The sequence below is a fragment of the Dreissena polymorpha genome, chromosome 14 (genome assembly GCF_020536995.1).
Source record: "Dreissena polymorpha isolate Duluth1 chromosome 14, UMN_Dpol_1.0, whole genome shotgun sequence".
Taxonomy (NCBI): Eukaryota; Metazoa; Mollusca; class Bivalvia; order Myida; family Dreissenidae; genus Dreissena; species Dreissena polymorpha.
Genome location: NC_068368.1, coordinates 46,511,295 through 46,527,109, shown reverse-complemented (window position 1 = coordinate 46,527,109; position 15,815 = coordinate 46,511,295). Strand labels below are relative to the sequence as shown.

The window sequence follows — 15,815 nt, the reverse complement described above, 5'->3', positions numbered from 1 at the left end:
TTTGTTTTCTAAACCATATTGCAGCATACTAAAATGTATGAGTGGCTACTATAAAGTACGACCATATCCAAAAAAAAAAAATTTAGCATACATTTATACTCCATGAGGAATAATTTGCCTTTTCATTCATATTTCTTAGCACACGCTAATTTCGGTGCATGGAAACCATCATCTGTGTTACTGAATTGTTAAGGAAGATTAGTCCTGGGACATCAACAGTTCGTATCCTTGGCTTTTCTAACCCGTGTGAAGATGATATATACCAGTGAAATTGGAAATGTTAGCGTTTCGTTTTTCGTTTCGTTTATACAGTTTGAATGATTATTAATTAAACTTACATAAAACAGAAAATCCTAATCACACAGATATCAGCAACATTGCTATTACAACGGGGCGCCTATTCCAACTTAAAAGCACCATATTTCTGGCACTGTTTGCAGGGCCGTACCCAGGAAATGTTGACTGGGGGGGCCCAAACGGGGAGGGTGTGGGAGGGGATGCCCCTCCCGAAAAGATTTTTTTTATTAGGCACTGTTCAAGGTGAATTTTAATGCATATAGAAACATATGTTGTGTTATAAATTTATGGATATATAACAAGTAAATCAGCACCTTTCTGAAGTCTAAAGCTTTAACCATAACGGGCCGAGTACGCGTGAGTAAGAAAGTGACAGTTTGTGACATGGGGGAGGGGAGTCAGGCCATGTGTGATGTCACACATATATTTTAAAAAAATTGTATAATTTATTTATCATTTCTTTAGTAGAATTTTAAAATAATTTTCAAAAATTTGTAAAACATTTGAATTAGTTTTATGTCAAAATAAGACGAATTGCGTATTTCCTGATTCTGTTGTTCGTATGTTTAATAGGCAACTTGGCTTGGCCGGCTTATTCAATAGGCACAACCTCCACACAGATTTCAATGACGAAATAATTGGACTGTTCCATTTTTAGTTAGTAAAGGGTTAAAAGAAAATCTAAATTATAATTTCGTTTTTATTAGAGGTTAACACGTGGATAAATATTCATACTGCTCATCGTCACAACCCTACAATTATAAAAGCCTGTAATGTGAAAGTTCTTTTACCGGTAAGTGAAATTTTAAAACGGTTTGATAGTGAATTGAGTTTTAGATTAAATTAAAATTAAGTATTAATTTTAAAAAAAAGTTCGAAAGTGTAAGTTTGTGACGTACTTTAGGGTAGGGGGTCCAAGATTTTGTAACAGTTTGTGACATACCGGGGTAAAAATGGTAAAAAAAGCGTGAAATGCTTTATCAACGACCCCTTGGTGTTAAATTCGCACACATGTTTAAAGCTTTAGATTTCAGAAATGTATTACACTTTATAAAGAAGTAAAAGCAACATTTGAAACTAAAAAACCGTTATAATGAAATGTAACATAAAATATGACTGTAGAGGAGGTTTGATTTCAGAGAGAAAATACTACTATTGTTATATGTCAGTAACTGACATATAACCTACTAGTATTTTCTCTTTGAAATCAAACCTCCTCTATATAAAATTTCAAAGTACATTCATTATTAAATGTTTATCATCTACAAGACATTTTTCACAGAAATGTTTACTAAGCTATGACTCTAGAGGAGGTTTGAATTCAAAAGAGAAAACACTATTATCGTTCAGACCTACGACCTTCTGTATCAGTTCCATCCATTCGCTGTTTCTCTTTCCTTGTCCAATCAAAAGACGTGTTACACCCACCATCAAAATATGAAGCATTGAGCACAATGGGTAATTGACAGATCGGGGATGTGTGTACAAGGTGATAAGAAAACATTGCCTAGGGGCTTATCTCCACTGGCGAGTAAATTAGCGCTAATCCCCGTGTGTATCAGGGGCAATAAAACACATCTGCACATTTGTATTGCAGGGAAGTGTACTGTGGGCCCTTTCATGTGAGAAAATTTGCAGTAGGCCCATTATTAAAAAATCATAACTCGACAGCCAGCTGGGGGGGCCCGGGCCCCTGGGCCCAGTGCCTGGGTACGGGCCTGGTTTGGTCTGGGTTTGGGAAAAAGATAATGTTGGCTGTTCGGAATAAGACTCGGTAGGCCAATAACAGCATTACAAACAGTACACAAACTTACAAAAGCCCTGGTTATCACATTCACATTTAAATATGCTTACGTCGCAAGTTTTCATTTTGGTAAATTTTTATAAAATAATGCGTGTCCATCAACTATTTTAAATTTACCATAATGTAAAAGAGTAAAACTTACATGTGTCGAACAGTGGCGTAGCCAGACCCAAATTTTAGCCGTGGCAGTATAATACGTCATTCCAGGGTGGCCCGGGCATGCCACCCAACGGAAATTTGTTTATACCTAGAACGTCTCTGGTGCGTTTTAAAGGCCATTTTATACCTAAATTATCGGAATCGTGGACGCTACATAATACATTAAATCAAAAGCGTTTTCAATCATAAGCATATATTAAAAAGATCGTTGATTGCAGTTATTTGGAAAAAAACAGGACCTACTGTGGTTCGAACCAACGCAGTGACAATATACGGTTATAGTGGTCAATGGATCCAGAGTCGGACGCGTTACCGATTGATTCACGTGGGACATATTGATTATCAGGAAGAGTACAAATATTTAACTTAAATCAGTTAAGTTTCTGGTCATTTTGTATCAATTTTCTTGTGTAAAATTTTGTTTTAGCACTGCGTCATCATTTTCTGTAATTTCTATCATCAACTACATTGACTATTAAAAAGAAAATACTTGAAATTCTTTATATCAAAAACGTTTAATACGCGGGATATCATCATTTGAAAATTCTAATATAAACACAGATTCTTACCACCTGAAACGGTCCCGGATTTAATTCGACGCCGGCCATAAAGAGGAGAATACCAATACAGCCGAAATCGCCAACCATCCTAAGTGTGTCTAGGTCCAAAATAGACACAGACCTTGCCGTAAAACACCCGATTCTAGCTCGGTAAGTTCCGATGTACACCATGATTATAGCATCGAAGTGTACAGTGCGACGCTTTGTTTAATACAGTGTATACGGATTTTCCAAATCATTTTGCTGAGCCATTTTGGCATCAATTGAAGTTATTAAATTGAAATAATTATCTGCCTCAACATGAACCAATTGTACTTAATGATAATATTTGTTTGTGAATATCATAGTGCCTAAAATTCATTAAATTGCCTCAATGTCTTATTTAGATATTATTCTTTGACATAAATTTTCCCTTTTTCCTTTTAATCTCAACATTGCTCTGCAAATTTTGTCCGAGGAAACTGCCTCGGCGTGGGCGTGCCTCAGCGTTGCTACGACGTTGAGATCTGGAAGGATTTAATTTTATGTTTTTTTGTTTTAGTAGATCTATTTTATTATGGAAAATAGTATCATGCTCTTTTATATTGTGAAATCCTATCGGTAAATGACATGTGTCTTGTATTGTGAGAAAGAAAACAACCGAAATATTAGTATCCATGCTAAAAGGGAACTCGTTTAATTATCATGTGTGACGTATGAAAGCCAGAATAGGCTACCGACAATTGCCAGTTTGTTATAAATAAGACAGTGTGACTTCACTGTTCTATGGAAATGTATCTTGGTTTGATGTTCCATTTAAAAGACGAATTGATTTTTTTAAAGATCTGCGTAATGCGAAAATGGGTCTTATGCAATATGCTGCCAGCGTGACTGCAGCACAGCCTGTGCATACGCGCAGTCTTGTCAGAATATGCATACTGAATAGGCTACTCGGGAGATATCACGATACATTTCGTGCTTTTTTATAGCGGAAAGTGTAGCCCCTGACCAGACTGCGTAAGTGCGCAGGCTGGGCTTAAGCTACGCTTTCCGCATATACCCTAAGACCCATTTTCGCATGACGCGGATGTAGCCATGTTATTTGAATGTCTGGAAAGAAACCTGCGTCTTAATTAAATATCAACATACCACATGGTTCGATGACGAAGAAATAAATTCATAATAAACCATGTGATGTGATCTCACGTAGTAAAATTCGTTTGTATCTACGAACACTGTTATGTGGTTTTATATTCGTGCACTGCCTAACAAACATTTTATTCGGTGGATATGCGACTATTCAGTGAAAGAAGAGCACAGCAATACTAAAACCTTTGTTTTTAATTTAATAACTTAGAAACGTCAATGTTCTACCTTTATTTCAAAGTTAGGATATACGCCGAATATCTTTTTTAAAGATATTTCTTGTTTTCTTTTCTGGTAGTATATTCGAGGTTGTTTACAGTAAACTACATAACTCACGGCAATCGACTGGCGTACGGTGAAGCATGTCAACCGCATCATTCGCAGATCCATTCCTGTCGTTATTTGAATTAATAAACGTAAGTCAAATGTGAGGTACCATTGCGTCAGCCTAACGGTGTCCGAGCTGACTTCACAAAGTTTCATCAAATGAATGTGTTTGTCCTGCGTTCATGCGTGCGTCTAGTCTGCGGGTCTGATTAGTGGGTTGTGACGAAATGGATCGCGACCGGTAGGTCAATGTCACGTTTATATTTATATATATTTTACGCTTACATGTATACATGTAATGAACTACTGGGGCATGCATTTCAATCTTTATAACAGTATAAATGTACCGATATATTAATGTGAGGGTCGTCGCGCATGCATGATTATTGCAAAGGATATTCACTAAAAGATTAATCGAGTTTACCGCCGCACGTAAAATAAAGGCCTTTGGATGACTGTACCGGTTGCCGTCCGATACCTTGACGATAATATATGAATCCCGGAAAAGGAACTTTTTGGAAAAACACACTAATCTGCAGGTACAAATAAAGCTGACCCATTATAATCCTTTCTAAGTCCCACACCGTATGAATCGTTATAATTTAAAGTCAGCTGTCTTTGTTTAATTGGTTGATATAATGAACCAGCGTTGCTTGTACCGGGGTGATTAGTGGGTAATTCTAAACTCTTGCTTTTCATGTATCAGTCTATGGAACATTGCTCAGTGCCTTTCGTTGCATAATTTTTCGGCACGATTTATTATAAATTGGACGATGTTTAAACAGTATATAACCTACGTCCGATCAAGTAAAAAAAAATACCATCGACGATCTGACATAGTGTAGCCAAAGAAAAATATATATATATTACTATGCGTGTGTTAACGTTTAAAGGATTCGTTAAACTTCGACTGGTGCCATCCAAATATCATTTAGCGAATCTGTTTATATAATAAGCATACGTTTCATACGCTTTCAAGCCTAGGGTTAGCTCATAGGACTACAGTTAATGCAGACTTAAAGTCACAAAATGTTTAAAGCATTCTTTTTTTAATCATACATTATCAGTTCGACACAATGCTTCAGTTGTGTGAATAAGCTGATAATTGCTGTATTAAATACAATTGACAGTGCCCATCTGTGCACCACTACGCTATTTGTTTATTTGAGCTAGTGGCACGTTACACCTTTCTGAGATGTGATCAGGTGGTTTGTCAAGGTGTGAAACTTGATCGGGTTGATCAATGGTTGTTTGGATATTGAAATGAATGGATGTGCAGTTCGCTTGATTAGGTAAATATAAATGTTTATTACTTATTACTTATTTGGTTACGCTTTGCAATTGTGACAGTGCTTGTAAGTGTGATTAGTGTTAAAAAGTTTGGTTGAGGAAAATGAAAAAAAAACTACACATATATCACAAAATCGAAAAAGAACGAACAAAAAATTTGTTGACTAAACTACCGCTAAAAGTATTGAAAACAACGAGTATATTACCGAATTTAAGCAGAACATAAACAGACATTTATATGTTTGTTGTTTTCCACATGAAAGCAATAGCCATATAACAATACACTTGTGCGCCCAAAAGTGTATGAATACTTTTACGGAATCCACTCCTTTTGAACTTTCAACACTGACAGTTTTTATCGTAAATAAAAGATTGTCGCGCTGCAACTAATTTGGAAAAGCAATCACATTGTGTTTTGGAACACTTTAAAACTTTAATCAATAGATTTCGACAAACATATTGGCGACATGTCCTTTGTCTGTATTTAACCCATTTAAGCCTAGCGGACTCTCCCATCCTTCTAAATTGGATCAATTTATTTCCAAAATTAGTATATTTATTTCTATATTTAGAATATTTCTTGCAGATATTCCTTTAAGCAAACAGTGCAGACCCTGATGAGACATGCGGCGTCTCATCTGAGTCTACGCTGTTTGCCAAGGCTTTTTTTCTAGACGCTAGGCATAAATGGGTTAATATACGTAATGGGGGTTACTCTTACATCTTTTTCAAACAGGTGTCCGTGTATTTGGATACAGACAGTAACTCGCGATGGGATCGGATACACCATGATCAACAGCTGGAGGTCACAGTAAAAAGACCGAAGTATGGATCGTTGAAATGTCATCTCTGCCACTGCTGTAGATACAAAGATAAGTGATAATATATCTTTTTGAAATTTGTGTTAGACATGTATGATTAAAGAGACAAGTGTGATGTGCGATTGTCGTTGAGTTCCTACGGTAAGCAATACTGCTGTTGGTACGCAGAAAGACAACACTGTCAATTCGACTTGATTTCTAGAGCTAGGACGTTTTAATGTTGTTGACGCTCTATGTGTGTATCTGTCTGCTCAAACTCTGGCAAGGCTCCTCAGTTTTACTGCGAGGGACACACTTTTTTGCCTGCTAGCGTAAACACTGACGCGGGTCGACGGTGCTGGTACAGCGAGTCCGAGTCGTCCGAGTCAGCGCAAGCAGTTTCAAAACGCCTTAGCTCTATAAATCATGTCTACTCGATAGCGTTTTCTTTCTGTTTACCAACAGCGATACTGTTAACTAAAGGCAGTAACTAAGGTCTTACACCATCTTATCCCTTTTTTAGTGCAGCTGTTTAACGTAAACTCTGACATTTTCTTGCAAATGGACGTATTCTAATTTAAGGACCGGTATATATCCTAATACGTGTTTGGTTTTTATTTATCTGTTATCGCCCCTTAATATTATCGTTGGTTAAAATGATACTAAAATGTATATTTTCAATAAAGTAGTGTTTAATTTATTTTCATTTCAGTTACTAGTACGTGTCAGATGGGACTCTTTCACGATCCGTTTCCACTGCTGGAGAAGGATGGCGCAACGTTTACGGATGCCATGAAGATTCTTCACATTAGCCGGTAGTGGTGGTGCTGGTGGTGATGAAAGTGGTGGTGATGGTTGTGATAGTGGTAGTGATGATGGTTGTGTTGATAATGGTGGTGATATTGGATGCGATGGTGGTGGTGATGGTGGTGGTTTGGTGACGGTGGTTGTGATGGTGATGCTGATGGTGGTGGTCGTGGTTATAATACTGTTGATGGTGTTGGCGATGGTGGTTGTGGAAATGATGATGTTGCTGGTGTTGGTGGTTATGGTTTTGGTCATGATGGTGGTGGTGAAGGTGGTTGTGAACGTGATGGTTGTGGTGATGATGGTGGTGATGTTGTTTGTAATGATCAACGCGGGAGATCAGTCTCCACTATGTCGCTTCCGGGGGATAACTTTTGATTATCCGAAAGGGTTCCTTAAAAGTTCATACCCACTCGCCGTGGTTATAGCGCACGATATGCTAAATAGGCTGTACGTACGCCCCCTCCCCCGACGCCGACCCTCATTTAAATCCAGGGAAGAAACTAGGTCAGCCCGACAAGTTGTCGACAGGACAGGAGATAAGAGATCACAAGTCGCTTCCAGGGGATAACTCTAATTTGTCCGAAACGGGCCTCTTAAGTTGCATATCCACTCGCCGTATATACAGCGCGTAAAACGCTTAATAGGCTGTATGTACGTCCCCCTGAAGCCCACCCTAAATAAAAGCCTGGGTCGAAACTAGGTCAGCCCGACAGGCAGTCAACTGGTGATCAGCGTGCACTAGGTCACTTCCGATGATAACTCTTGTGTGTCCGAAAGGGGCCCTTAAAGGCGCATACCCACTCGCCGTAGATATAGCGCATAATATTCTAAATAGGCTGTTTATACGCCCCTGACACCGACCCTTATTAAAACACGGGCCGAAATAAGGTCAGCCCGACAGGCAGCTGACCGGAGATCTGCCTTCACTAAGTCGACCGGGAAGAAACTCTTGTTTGTCCGTAAAAAAGACACTTAAAGATGCATACCCACTCGTCGTCGATATATCGCATAACACGCTAAATAGGCTGAATGTACGTCTCCCCGACGAAGACCCTTATTAAAAACCCGAGCCAAAACTAGGTCAGCCCGACACAAAGCCGACGGGAGATATGCTTGCAATAGGTCGCTACCGGGGGATAACTCGTGTGTGTTCGAAGGGGGCCCTTAAAAGTGCATACCCAATCGCCTTTGATAAAGCGCATTATACAATAAATAGGCTGAATGAACGTCCTCTGACGCTGACCCAAATTTAACCCCCGAGCCGAAAGTAGGTCAGTCCGACAGGCAACCGACGGGAGATCAGCGCGAACTAGGTCGATTCCGGGGAATAACTATTGTTTGTCCGAAAAGGGCCCTTAAAGGTACATACCCACTCGTCGTCGATATAACGCATATTACGCTTAATAGGCTGTATCAACGTGTCCCTGACGCCGATCCTCATTGAAACCTCGCGCCGAAACTAGGTCAGCCCGACACGCAGCCGACGGGAGATATGCTTGCAATAGGTCGCTGTCGGGGGATTACTCTAATTTGTTCGAAGAGGGCCCTTATAGGTGCATACGAACTAGTCGTCGATATATCGCATAATACGCTAAATAGACTTCATGTACGTCCCTCTGATGCCGACCATAATTTAAACTCCGAGCCGAAAGTAGGTAATCACGACAGGCAGCCTCCGGGAGATCAGCGTGCACTAGATCGCTTCCTCTTGTTTTTCCGAAAGGGGCCCTTAAAGTTGCATATCGACGTAGATATTGCGTGTAATACGCTTAATAGGCTTGATGAACGTCCTCCTGACGACAACCCTAACTAAAACCCTGGGCCGAAACTAGGTCAGCCCGACAAGCAACCGAAGGTAGATCAGCATGCGCTTTGTCACTTCCTTGGGATAACTCTTGTTTGTTCGAAAAGGGGCACTTAACGGTTCATACAAACTGGTTGTGTAAACAATGCAAATGACGTGCTAAATAGGAGTAAACTTAATAATATGATGAATGGTTCAACCTATTCAATAAGATTGCTAAAAATCTAAATAGACTGCATAGGCTGAATAGGTTTCTAAATAGCCTAAATAGGATGTTTGTTTCAACCTATTTAATACACTTGTTGAAAGGCTGCTTAATAAGCTTTATGTGCTAAATAGGATGTATTTTATAACAGACATGTACTAAACTTGCTTACATCGCTTAATAGGCGAAAAATACTGGTACATATGCTTTAAGGATTTATTTTTCAAAATATGTACCAAACCTCCCAAACAGGCTGAAAAGGCTGCTAAATAAAATAAATAGGCTAGGTAATTATCATGTTCTTCCAACCTATGTACTGAACGTGTTAAATAGGCTAAATAGGCTAAAAGGGTGCTAAAAAGACGAAGTATGATGCATGATTCCACCTATAACTTGCTAAATAGGCTAACTTCACACACGTCGTAAACGTTTATAAATACGTGTTGAAAGTGGTTATATCTTTTTGGATATCTATTTATTAAGATAAATTTGTGTACAGTTATATCAACGGCGAAACATAATTATTAGTGTCAAGATTTCAGTAGAATACCGATTATTCAGCCATGTGCATCACCGTACTAATAATCATTTAATCAGTTAGTTATTAATAGTATTTGGTACAGATTATTCAGAATTAATCATGACTCTTTTTCTTTGCGAAAATTGTAAACTTAACCGTTTCAAAATTAGCGTACCTTTACCTATCGGTATTTGATTTGCGCTGCAGTCTGGATCAGGTGAACGGTTATTACATCTTACGGACGATTCCGGAGATTGCTGATGTATAAAAAATGATTCGCCCTGCTGTGACTGCAAGTGTACCTACCTCATCATTGCCCCTGTGTAATTTATTTCATGATGGCGCTGTGACTTATTTACCTGAGCCCAATAATAACGGAATACAAATAATGTAGCTTTGTCCGGATTGGAATGGGCCATCCAAAACATGAAGTTTTCTGTTATTGTTTTAATTTATTCTTTTGCTACATTTGTTGTTAAACGTTTGCAAAACTTTTCGAGTGTGGTCATTCGTGTATTAAAAAGTTCGAGTTTGCAATTGTTGGCAATCATTGCACACATTTAAACCTCCTTTAATCTCAAAATCGACATTTTAACGCGATTTAAATAAACCGGGTATGCGTGTAATCAATCAATTGGAAATGGACATTTGATTAACAATGCATCAACATTTTAACAAAAAGTGTGGTCGTTTTCATCGTCGAATGGAAATTCGTCTTTGAATGATCTTAGAAAGTATAGTTCATCGGGATACAAACAATATAGAAAGCGGAAATATCCCGATAGAAAGCGGAAATATCCGTGCATACGGTGCAAACGTCCCTTTTTAAAGATCAAATAATTCGATGTAGAAAGCATCGATAAATACCAATTTACCGGGGTACTCGATGTTTCTGTCAAAATATCAGTGGTCGTTCGCATTTGCGGTCAAGTGATATTTTTGTCCCCTCACATTAAGGTAAAGTGTTCGAGAACCCGGTACCATGATCTCTGGTGTAAGCAAACGTGGCAGAGTTTTTGTTTGAAGAGCAGACTACTTACATCAAATAGAGTAGATTTAGTATATGAAAGTCAAGTCCGGCTCCAGAGTGTAACTTTTTGTTGGGCGAGGTTTGAATTCAATGAAACTTTCGTCCCGTCCTGTTATTTCGTACGTCTGTTTTTTTTTCGTGCATGCATACATTAATTCATTTTGCAAAGGAACTAAACGAATATTGTCATTCTTATGTTGGTTTAGCACTGCTTCATCATTTTCTGTCAGTTCTATCATCAACTACATTGACTATTTTAAAAAGAAAAGACTTGAACTTCTTTATATCAAACAAGTTTGATACGCGGGATATCATAAGTTGAAACTTTTAATGTAAACAAAGATTCTTACCACCTGAAACGGTCCCAGATTTAACTCGACGCCGGCCATAAAGAGGAGAATACCAATAAAGCCGAAAACGCCAACCACCCGAAGTGTGTCTAGGTCCAAAATAGACACAGACCTTGCCGTCAATCATCCGATTCTAGCTCGGTACGTTCCGATGTCCACCATGATTATAGTATCGAAGTGTACAGTGCGGCGCTTTGTTAATAAACGGATTTTACAAATCATTTTACTGAGCCATTTTGGCATCAATTGAAGTTATTACATTGAAATAATTATCTGCCTCAACATGAATTAATTGTACTTAATGATAATGATGATATTTGTTTGTGAATATCATAGTGCCTAAAATTCATTAAATTGCATGAATGTCTTATATAGATTTTATTCTTTGACATAAATTTTCATTTTTTCCCTTGTAATCTCAACATTGCTCTGCAAATTTTAGCCGAGGCAACTGCCTCGGCGTGCCTCAGCGTGGCTACGACGCTGTCAAACTGTAACGCATGCCTGCCAAAACACTTAGTGCGGTCTATATCATTGCGCGTTTCCGACAACGTAATTTTGACTTATGGCAACCACCCATTCTAATTACGTAAAATGTTGTTTAATTCAACAGTTAATTAGTTCAATCATCGTCAGTGTTAAATATATTTGACAGAGCATATAACTTGTCTCATTAACTTTAGATGTCTTTTATTTATCCTAAATAAGTTCTAGCAATTTAACGATTTCTCTTGGTAAAAGAAGTATGTGTCTCCCGCTTCAGTTAGTGTGCTTCAAGGCGTTCGACTGTAATGCCTTGGCGTTGTCCGTGTCAGGGAAGGCATCCGGATGCAGAACAAGCCTCAGCCTTATTACCACACTCACCATCTCACTGCAAAAATCTATTTTCCTGTTTCATTCTCTTCCGTTTGGAAACTAAGGAATCCACTCTTCCCCTTTTCAAGATGAGCGTTGCAGCCAAACGCTACACACAGCTCCATTTTAAAAATCTTTGAATACTCGATTTCAAGTAACAGTAAGGATCAAAATCAAATAAATATTGATATATTGTTAAATAATTCTAGTGAATGACGACTACAGTTTTTTTTATACTTCAACGTTTTGAGGGAAATTAGCAAGCGTCAGAGTGCAACTGGTTTCACGATTTACCATAGCAATTTTACCGCCTGGATTCCCGGCGCTGATTTATTAGTAAAATTAGCAACATAAAATATTTTCTGGCATGAATTGACACAAATAGATCGTCAATATATCTATAATGAGCAAATTAAGATAACTTACATGATATGGTGTGCTCGCAGAAGAAAGATTTTAATCAAAGTTTCAAACACGTCAACCGTAAATGTAAATGTCAACTTGTTTGCATATGGACCAGTTTTTATTAACCAATAGAAAAAATAAAGGAACGCACGCGGTGTATTTACAACAACATGTAGGTCACATAACCCCAAACCGGAACTCCTGTTTTTAGGGTTACATGCAGTCAGTTTGATACGTAGCACACATTGTTGGGTGCATGCTGCCTAGGATTTGTAAAATACATTACAAATGGTTAGTTTTGGTATCAACTTGAAGGTATATTTGTAAGCAATAAGAAAATAAGCCATTGTGTGCTCTACTTTTTGTGTTGATGGTTCCCGGCTTTAAAAGTAGGTCATACTATTTGAGCCCAAATGGTTGTCTGCACAGCTGTCAAAACCGGTTTGCCTATTCTAAGGTAAATATTTTGAGTTAGCACGCATAGAATTTAATGACATGCATTTTTTCAAAAGATTATGCATTTATCTTTCCAATGATGTATGATGATATAGTGGGTATGCGCTTGATCATGGTAAAAATTGATATCGAACTTCAACTATTTTATATGTAATATAGAAGGAAATTAATTGCGCATGCGTAACCAGAACGGCGTGTACGGGCTGGGAACCATAATTGGTCGCGTACCAAACGGTGTTTTGAACAATTTCGAGCGAATTTGTTGTAAAATTCAATCGTTTTGAACTGTTTTATGGAGGGGAAAAGCTTCCGATTGGGGAATTTTTCGGTCCGGAAAGGGGAAAAAAGTAGCCTAGATTGCTTATATTGTTATATAAGGTAAAAAAACCCTGACTGTACATGTACAATTTGTATTTTGAAATGCAAATTTCACTTGAATACAAGTTCAGGATAAAATAAATATGAAAAGCCGGGTTGGATACCGTGTGCTTCTCTGGATTGCTCGACCGACAACTCATAATAATCTTTCAAGTTAGCCATGCTAATTACTGTTGGAGTTCAAGGATGAACAACATTTTGCAAATTTGCGACGGTTTATATACGCAAAAATATAACTCAATGCATTTGGGAATGTTGTTTATAAAACAATTAGTCTTTCAGCCTTTTGACAGGCTGTGTATTAATTGTTGTTAGTTGCAGATAAAGTAACAGTTAATTTGCCAGGCCTTACTCAAGTGTTAACGACATTACACACGTGTGGTCATTGATGCAATTAACGGATCAATTATCTACCGCACAGTATCGGGAGCAGCCGGGCAAAGCGGGAGGGTAAAGTATCAAAGAAAAATTTCTCTACTTTGCCGACACAGTTATTCGCACTTCGAGATTAACCACAGTAAATACATGTAAAATCGGGACTCGGGACAAATTTTTATATCGAGATATCAAATTATTCGTAATTACGAAAATCGAGATATGCGATGTTTATTAATATATTTAAAGAAGGAAAAAAGTTGGGACATTGAGCTTACCTCGAAATATCGAGAAAATCGAGATATCCAATGTTGAGATAACAAGAGTAGACTGTACTTACAACTCAGCTTTATACATTTAAGATATGTTCTATTTGTTAATCGGAAAGAATGTAATATTGTACAGTCAAGTTACCATTACCGGATCAGTAGCATAATAAAGTTCTTCTGGTGAAAAGCAATAACTGTTTTGAGACTTTTTTAACACCAGTTTGATTAAATATTACCTTTGCTTACTGATTCAGCACATAGTCTTATTTTTAAAATCAGGCAAAATGTATTTGTGATACCTTTTTTTGCCGCAGTATTCATGCATTAACGGATCAGTTGTAGCCATAACGGATCACGTGATCGAAACCACTCATGGGGCATCAAATGAGCTATTTGAACTGTAAAACATGAACTATGTTGTTTACAATGACCAAGTTACATTTCCAGTAATAAATCATATTAATTTTTTTGTTATGAATTGTTTTTTGTATGAAATCTTGTAGCTACACTTTATGCAAGACGTTCTTGTTGATTTATCTGTTGAAAATCCTTAATGGATCGAAAAGATATGGGCATCTTATAAACCGTGTAATTTGTTTGAATCATATCTTATCATCAAAATTGAACATGGAAAATAAATAAAACATTAAAATTGAGATCATTTATTGTAAGAATCAACAAGATTTGCATATATTTTAATATAATATGTGATCAATACGAATATTATCACTCTTGATCTGTAATTGCCCAAAATCTTCATTTCATTTATTGTGTTGCAAAATCTTTTATACGAATCAAAATTGAAATGTACTTTTGAAGACAGAAATACTACTAAATGTACTTTAAATTAATGTGTAAACTTCTTACTCTCCAACAGAGTTACAGAATGTGGCGGCGAAAAATGTTCAACCTCGATTTTGAAACAACACGGAAGTCAACAAAGTCTTATATACACATCAGCAAAACATACCAAAATGTTTGTCAAAGAGTAGCTTTGATTACGACTCAATCAATTCGTTTTAAAGAAGATGCCTTGAAGATCCTGTGTGCAAAATATCATCTAATATCAACTTTTTATCGCGATACGCAGTCTTGAACATCAAAGTGACCCGCTATGGGTAATGATCAGGTAATGGTAACTTGACTGTATTGTATGAAAATCGTTTTCAGGTGAAGGCGTTTTCACATCAAAAATGTTTCAAGAAGGAGATTTCCTTTTGGAATATAAAGGTGACTTGATTACAAAGAACAGACCCAGCAAACATGCACATATGGGTCCCATATGGGCTGTTACTGGGCAAACCCATATGGGTAAGCCCATATGGGAATCATTTGGGACCAATATGGGCTAGCCCATATGGGATTGCCCACAAGGGTCCCATATAGGTCCCATATTATTGCGCTTTCGGGAAAATATGTAAACTTGTATTTATTTGATTAAAAACTCATTTCTTTAAACGTATGTAGGACTTACTTGATCTAAACTGCTAATATTTTACCCAAAAATAGAAAATCAACGCATAAGCAAATAATATGCGACCCATATGGGTCCCATACGGTTCCCATATGGGAGTCATTTGGGAGCTATATGGGCTTGCCCATGTGGGAATGCCGATAAGGGTCCCATATAGGTCCCATATTATTGCGCTATCACGAAAAAGATGTAAACTTGTATTTATTTGATTAAAAACTCATTTCTTAAAACGTATGCTGGCCTAACTTGATCTAAACTGCTAATATTTTACCCAAAAATAGAAAATCAATGCATAAGCAAATAATATGCAGTCCATATAGGTCCCATATGGGTCCCATTTGGGCCGCCCAACAAAGCACAAAATCAGTTACCGGGCTGTTTCTGGGCAAACTCATATGGGTAAGCCCAAATGGGAGTCATTTGGGACCTATATGGGTTAGCCCATATGGGAATGCCCTTAAGGGTCCCATATAGGTCCCATATTATTGCGCTATCAGGAAAAAGATTTAAAATTTTATTTAT

General features: G+C 37.7%; 1 protein-coding gene across 4 annotated transcripts in view; it reads right to left on the bottom strand.

Annotated features, from left to right (window-relative positions):
* The window catches only part of LOC127857968 (uncharacterized), a 209,465-nt gene that overhangs the window by 129,676 nt on the left and 63,974 nt on the right, over positions 1-15,815 (bottom strand). The window lies entirely within an intron of this gene.